The sequence below is a fragment of the Helianthus annuus genome, chromosome 17 (assembly GCF_002127325.2).
Source record: "Helianthus annuus cultivar XRQ/B chromosome 17, HanXRQr2.0-SUNRISE, whole genome shotgun sequence".
Taxonomy (NCBI): Eukaryota; Viridiplantae; Streptophyta; class Magnoliopsida; order Asterales; family Asteraceae; genus Helianthus; species Helianthus annuus.
Window position 1 is genome coordinate 143,514,456 of NC_035449.2, and position 7,852 is coordinate 143,522,307.

Consider the following 7,852-nt stretch of genomic DNA (forward strand, 5'->3'; position numbering starts at 1 on the left):
AACTAATGGATTTTGTTTGAAGATTTGCATGAATATTTGAAGGTTGTTTGAAGATTTGAAGACACTTCTAAACCCTAATCCTGATTTAGTGTGGTCTTCAATGAAATTAAAGGATGTTTTTGGATTTTAATCCAAAATTATGCTGATCTGAAGATGTTTAAGTGGTTTCAACTCAGGCTTCAAGTGAAGGCATTCAAGGACTCGAGATCTCCCGTTGCTAGTCGCAACCTCACTGGTTTCGACTCAACACATGACTTGAGATCTTGAGATTTCGATTGGAGATTCCGACTCGAAACCTTCTGGTCTTGACTTGAAATCTTCTAGTCTCGACTCGAAATCTTGTGGTTTCGACTCGAAACCTTGTGTTTGTCAATTAAAATATTATTTTCTTTCCACTCGAAACCTGAGTTGATTCTTGGTCTTGACTGATAATCCATGGTTGACTTTGTTGACCAGTACCTGTTAATATAGTTGATGTCTAATTGACTAAGTTAAACAGGTAACACTTTGTTAACAAAATCCTATACTTAACTTTATGCATTTTGTGTAGGATAATGGATTTGAAGGTTATCTCGGGACACAATTAAGCGGGGTATCTAGCACCACCTCTGGAGAAACAAAAGAAGCTTTACACTTCATTGATCAAATATCTCAATAGTTGCTGAATCGTTCACGCCCTTCGAGAAAATCTAGTAGTATATGAAAGTCTTGTTCAGGAATTTTGGAAGACAACAAGATTTGATGCACTGGGAAGAGATGGAAAGGGATCGATTGAAGCGGTGATACAGAAGAAAAATGTTACTGTGACTGAACAGATTAACAGGGAGGTTTTACAGTTTAACGATCAAGAGACAGATCCAATTGATCTTCCGGCTGGGGCTGTTGAAGCTATGTTGCCTTGTTTGAGTTATGAAGGAACATATCCCTCTCTTATGAAGATGTTCATGCATCCGTATTGGCGTTTGTTGATGCATATGTTTATGATGTGTATGACGGAGAATAGAGGGGGAACGGATCAGCTGAGTATTACACAATCTGCAGCATTTGTGTATTTGATTACGAACCAAGCTTACAACTACTCAAAGTACGTGTTGGAGGGCATGAAGAGGAATGTCATTGAGGTGCGCAAGTATAAGTTTGTTATGTATCCTAGATTCTTACAGATGATTTTCAACGCTCGTTATTCTGATTTGGAGAGAACTGGGAACACATTGGATCTGAAACCAATGGGTCCATCGTGTTTTGGTGCCCTAACTCCAAAGAAGGGTACAACAAGCAAGTTTAAAAGAAGAATTGTGTTAGATAAGTTTGGTCAGTTTGCTGAGACAGAACTAGTGGTGGTTGAACCGGCGAATGTATAACCTAAAGTTGCACAAGTGAATGTTCCAGTAAACGCCGTGATTGGTGAAGAACATGTAGTTCAAGTTGCTGCTGACGATGAGCCTGAGATAGAGATACTGACTATAAACTCTGATGATGAAGGCATTGAGATAAGTTGTGATGAAGATGATGATGATGATGATGATGATTAGCTTCTTCCTGAGCTAAAGTTAGTTTTGCTGTTTCAACCATTCAACCTGTGATTTCTGCTGAGAGCTCTATTATTGAAGTGAGTTACTGAAAAGATGTGAAATCCTCCTTCCGATCCTTCAGTGCATAGTAACAAGCCAACTGATGAAGACCCAAAGGACCCTGATTCTCAATAAGTAAAGTGAAGATGAAGGGATCCGCAACCTGGAATGTTTATTGAACAAGGTAAAGATCAACTTGTGATTGATGATGAAGATAAAGATGGTTTGAATAAGTTTGATTTTGAGTCTGCTAAAGAGACTACTGAAACTCCGTTTGAGTTTAAAACGACTGCTACTGCCACTGCTACAGAATCGGGATTTGATTTTGAAGCTGTTGAAACAAGAATGGATGTGGATACAGATTCTATAAAGATTCCAGTTACTGCTACTGGTTCTGTCTCTCTTGAAACACCAGTCACCGAGTCAACACCTCTAGTTACTGCTGCAATTGGAGGTTCTTCTGGAGCTACACATGATGAACCATGCAGTTCTAGCGGAAAACGACCTGAAGAAGCCCTAAAGATGTCGTTTGTTAACGACTCCAGTGATGATGATGAGTTTATCAGTGTTAGAGAACTGAAGAAGAGAATTGTAGTTCTTGAACAAGATTCGATTCACAAAGATGCAAAGATTATTCAGCTTGAAGATATGATAGTACAAAAGAATCAGCAAATTGATTAGCTGCAAGGCGATGTTGGTTTGTTGTTCAACATGATATATGATCTCCATGGAAAATTAGAAAAGAACTTTGGTGATGAGTTTGTTGATCCAACTAACACGGAGAGACGTAGAAAAGCTGAAGAGGATCGAGCCAGGGCTTTTGCGAAGGATGATGCTGAAAGAGCTGCAGCAATGGATCACTACTTTTGAAAAGTAACTGATAAAGAAGCTGACAAAGCAAAGGCAAAAAGGTTAGAGAAGAAAAAGAGAATATGTTGTTCTGAAGAATAAAAGTCTTAATCCTGCTGATCCAGATGTTCAAGTCAGTCAATCATCTGATGGATGTCGGTGAAAGTGATTATGATAAGGTTGGGAACCGTTCAGGCATTATAAGTTGGGGTTTTGACCACGATCGACATAACTGGTGGATCAAAAGGAAGGTTAGTCCTGTTGAATGGTACAAGAACACAACACAATTTCATACGTTTACAAAGGTGGATTCGACCATACTCTCGAATTCACCATATGTGGATGATAAGCCTGGTGGACGTGGATACTTGTTTTTCGAGAGACTGAAGAGAAAGGTTGCCCGTGGATTTCCTTCCATGCATACTGCTGAATCCATTGTGACACCTGCTCCTGGAATTAGAGTTCCACGAACAAATAAAAGAATGAAGACTGTCTCATGGTCGCCGACTGACAAAGGGAAGACAATTATGTTGGTCAAGAAGATTCCCAACGGTACGCTGAAGACTATGTATTTCTGGGCATACGATGAAACATTGGGGCAGGCTGTAATCGTGTGTGATGGTGATGTGAACTACCGTTTAACTGATCCTGTAGATTTGCTGAATTTGGATCGAGTGAATTTGGAAGCGCTCGCTCAAAATCAGATTAGATCTACGGAGAAGTATGAAGAAATTGCTAAGTGTTGGACTGTAACTTATTGCTGGAGTTCTTCGTATTAGCAAGAAGGGTTTTGGCGGTTACAAAGACAGAATGGATGGCAATAGAGGTAGTGGAGGCAGTTAAAGACTGAAGGGCCTCTATGCTATAAACCTAGGGGAGATTGTTGGAACCTAAAGGTTTATACATAGAGGGTTGATAATAGATCAGGGTTGATTGTGTAACTTTGTTTTGTTAATGTTTTGGGTCAATATCTTGTTTAGTGGGTCTAAGAGGTTTCGGATGGGCTTAGGGGGTTTCGGCCCACATAGTGTTTTGTATTTAAGCAAACCTCATTCTCTAGTTTGAGGTTGATCAGTTTATGTATTCTCTAGCCAGCTGAAACCAAGTCTACGGAGTCTTGTATTAGTCATCGAATCGGTGAATGCAAGTCCTATCATGATCATCATTGTTTTTCTTTGTTTTGGTTAGATTATCTCTTGAGTCATCTTGTGTTTGTTTTCCGCACTCACACAAGATTAGGATTGATATCATTGAAAGATCAGTTTATGGGACTTACACATATAGATGTTCGGTTCGAAGGAGTTCGAGGATTATACGCAAGTGTCTCTCATGTTCGTCTTGGCTTTTGGAATAGATAAGAATATCGTCTATGAACACGGTCACAAGATGGTCCAAGTAAATCTTACACACCGAATTCATCAAATCCATGAAGACAGAAGTTGTGTTTCTCAAACCGAAAGGCATGACCACGAACTCGAAGTGACCGTATCTAGTGCGAAATGCGGTTTTAGGAATGTCCTCTTCAAGGACTCGAAGTTGATGGTAGCCAGAATGAAGCACGATTTTGGAAAAACACGTTGCACCTTGGAGTTTATCAAAGAGGTCGTCGATGCGAGGAAGAGGATAACGGTTCTTGACGGTAAGCTTGTTCAGTTCATGGTAGTCAATGTACATGCAGAATGATCCATCCTTCTTTTTGACGAAGATAACCGAAGCGTCCCAAGGAGAAGTACTAGGATGTATAAAGCCTTTATCAAGTAATTCTTGAAGTTGGCTCAATAGCTCTTGCATTTCCGAGAGTACGAGGTGGTAAGGAGATTTTGCAACAGGTAGGTCTTTAGGAAAGACGTCGGGAAAATTGCGAACGACAGGAACATCACTCATGCCTTTTTCTTTATCCTTCTTTTCTACCAAGTGACGGTCCAAGTAAAGCTTACACACCCGATTCATCAAATTCATGAAGACCGAAGTTGTGTTGCTCAAACCGAAAGGCATGACCATGAACTCGAAGTGATCGTATCTAGTACGAAATGCGGTTTTAGGAATGTCCTCTTCAAGGACTCGAAATTGATGGTAACTAGAATGAAGCTCGATTTTGGAAAAACACGTTGCTCCTTGGAGTTTATCAAAGAGGTCGTCGATGCGAGGAAGAGGATAACGGTTCTTGACTGTAAGCTTGTTCAGTTCACGGTAGTCGATGTACATGCAGAATGATCCATCCTTCTTTTTGACAAAGATAACCAAAGGATCCCAAGGAGAAGTACTAGGACGTATAAAGCCTTTATCAAGTAATTCTTGAAGTTGGCTCAATAGCTCTTGCATTTCCAAGAGTACGAGGTGGTAAGGAGATTTTGCAACAGGTAGGTCTTTAGAAAAGACGTCAGGAAAATCGCAAACAACAGGAACATCGCTCATGCCTTTTCCTTTATCCTTCTTTTCTACCAAGTGGGCAAGAAAGGCAAAGTACTATTTGCGCAAGTATTTGTTCGCTTGAGTACACGACATGAGCTTGAGACCCTTTGAGGGTTTAACACCGTAGACGTGTAACGAATCACCGGATGGAAGAGGAAGATGAATAAATTTCTTGGAATAAACAACTTCGGCATGGACTCTTCGAAGCCAATCCATGCCTACTAGGATGTCGAGACTACCCAATTGCATGGGTATGAGGTCAATCGAGAACTAGTGATCGTTGAGGTTAAATGTACAATATGAAGGACAGAGTCGACGGTTATAGATTTACTATTAGCGACTTCAACGGAATAATATTTTGGAAACTAAGAGCGTCTACAATTAAGCAATTGTTCAAATTCAACGGATACAAAACTTTTATCTGCACCAGCATCAAAAAGACAAGAAGCATAAACATCGTTTACTAGAAACGTATTGTTGATGACGTCATTGTTGTTTTGCGCCTGAGCGGCGGTGATGACAAAAACTCATCAATGGGGAGCTTGCTATTGCGCCCGATTTTTGCGTTGAGGGCAGACGTTGTTGAGATGGTTCAGCTCGCCACACTTGTAACATGTGCGACTGTTGTTCACTGGCGGCTGGTTGTGGTTTTGAGCTGGAGCGGGTGGTTGGGTTTGGTTGCCTTGTGGCCTTTGTTGTCCCCTTTTCTGATCCTGTTCGAATGATTCAACTTTCTTCGATCGTAGAGAAGGGTGTTTGTGAAGTATATAAACATTCAAAGAATAAAAATAGAGACAATGAGAATGAGATTTCTTCAATGATTAACTCTTATAAAATAAATGTATCATTCTATGAACATAAGAATTAATCTTTGTTTGGCGGAATCAAACAAAGAAGAAGGGGTCGATCTGAGAATAAACTCGAATCTTGAATATCACCCCCTAGGACAAACCATGGGGTATACTCACATAAACACTCTAAATAGAAAATTTACATCAAAAGACACACATAATTCCTACGAAGGAATTATGTATTTATAGAGATTCCATGTGCCTATCTCAAATGTGATTGGTTGATAGGATATTGATTTGTGTGCCCATCCATTTTCATGTGGCTTATCTTCTTTTGTACCAACTTGTTCATTTTTCTTTTCTGATGAATGCATTTCACATATTGAGATATTTTCTTTTTCTGTTCATATGAAAGCTTTTTCATAAGAAAAGACAATTTCATTTTCTTTTCTTATGAAAGCTTTTTTTTATAAGAAAAGATATTTAATGTGTTCATAAGATATATTATCTTATGAACACAATTCTTTGAATTTATATTTTGTAAACCCTATAATGTCCCGCTAACATTTTGAAGTCTTGTAACCTTGTAGTGATCTTTTAATCAATGAATTTGAAGCTTGATTTTTTTCTTTCTCGGTATTCATATTTAGTGCTTCTGGGACGGTTCATCAGTCAGTTCGCATTGACGGAATTAACTCTAAGTAACTTAAACAATTTTCAACAACAAATATAATAAAGTTTCCTAACAACCACCCCCTATTTGTTGTTGAAAATACAAACAATGCATTTATACTTAGAAATAACAAATAAACTTGTTGAAGATGTATCTTTCTTTTCTTCTTGTCACGTTATCATGTTGGCACCTTTTTAGTAATATTCCTTGACTGTATCTTCAGCAGATGGCATGAAAGTTTATTTGGCACATGTCCAACTTATTATGAATTATCATTTGATTATATTTCATTCCTTGTTATAATTCTTTAGCTCGATTTGTAATTCCACCTAAACGTATGCGTTATATCTTGTATCCCCAACAGATAGGATATAAGTATCTTATATCCAATATAGGATAAGTGTTTAGGGAATCAATTGAGAAGGTTTCAAGAAAATAATGAACCGTGCAAGACTATAAAAAATGATCTTGAACTATCGAGATTTTTTTTTTCTTTTTAATCAGAAAATCTGATGAAATCTGATGGAAATATGATGAACACATAAAAAATCTGATTATTTTTTTTACCAAAAAATCTGATAACATCATCAGAAATTCTGATGACCTCATCAGAAATCTGAGGGTTTTTTTTACTAGAAATTCTGATAAATTCATCAGAAATCACCAAAAAATCTAAATAAACGCATCAGAATTTTTTTTTTTTTTTTTTTTTTGTGATGAGAGTGAATGAGTAGAGATCAGATATATTTTGTGAAAACTTTTTAAAAGATAATAGTCATGAGTAAGTTTTTTAAAGTTTCACACAGTTTTTATCTCATTTTATCATTATCATTCCTTTTTTTGAAGATTAACTGGCCAGAATTTGGAGTTATCTTATCAGATAAAATACGAATGAACTTTGTTTTATCAGAAACTTTCTTTTTAAATGTCAAAGTTTTTCTTTCAGATAAACTAAAGTTCATTTATCTTTTTTTTAACTCTTTTTTTTGTGTTTTATATCCTTTTTCTACACACCATTTTATACTAGAAAAAAATAATAATAGAGATAATAATAATAATAATAATAATAATAATAATAATAATAATAATAGTAATAAAAACAATAATAATAGTAATGAAAATAACAAAAATAATAACTCTTCTACATACCTTATTTTTTTAGATTTGCAAAAAAAAAAAAAAAAAATTCTTTGAAACTTTGGCAGATCATGAATATACGTCTCTATTACAAGAGCAAGGGATCTTGGAAATAATTTATCCAACCTACTCTGATACCACTTGTTGGTCCCCTTTTCTGATCATGTTCGAATGATTCAACTTTCTTTGATCGTAGAGACGGGTGTTTGTGAAGTATATAATCATTCAAAGAATAAAAATAGAGACAATGAGAGTGAGATTTCTTCAATGATTAACTCTTATAAAATAAATGTATCATTCTATGAACATAAGAATTAATCTTTGTGTTGGTGCATTACGTCTGTCGACTTCGTCTTGTATCGAGTCTTGTATTAGAATTGTTAGATCAGGGCATGTTGTACGAGAATTCTAGGGTTTGA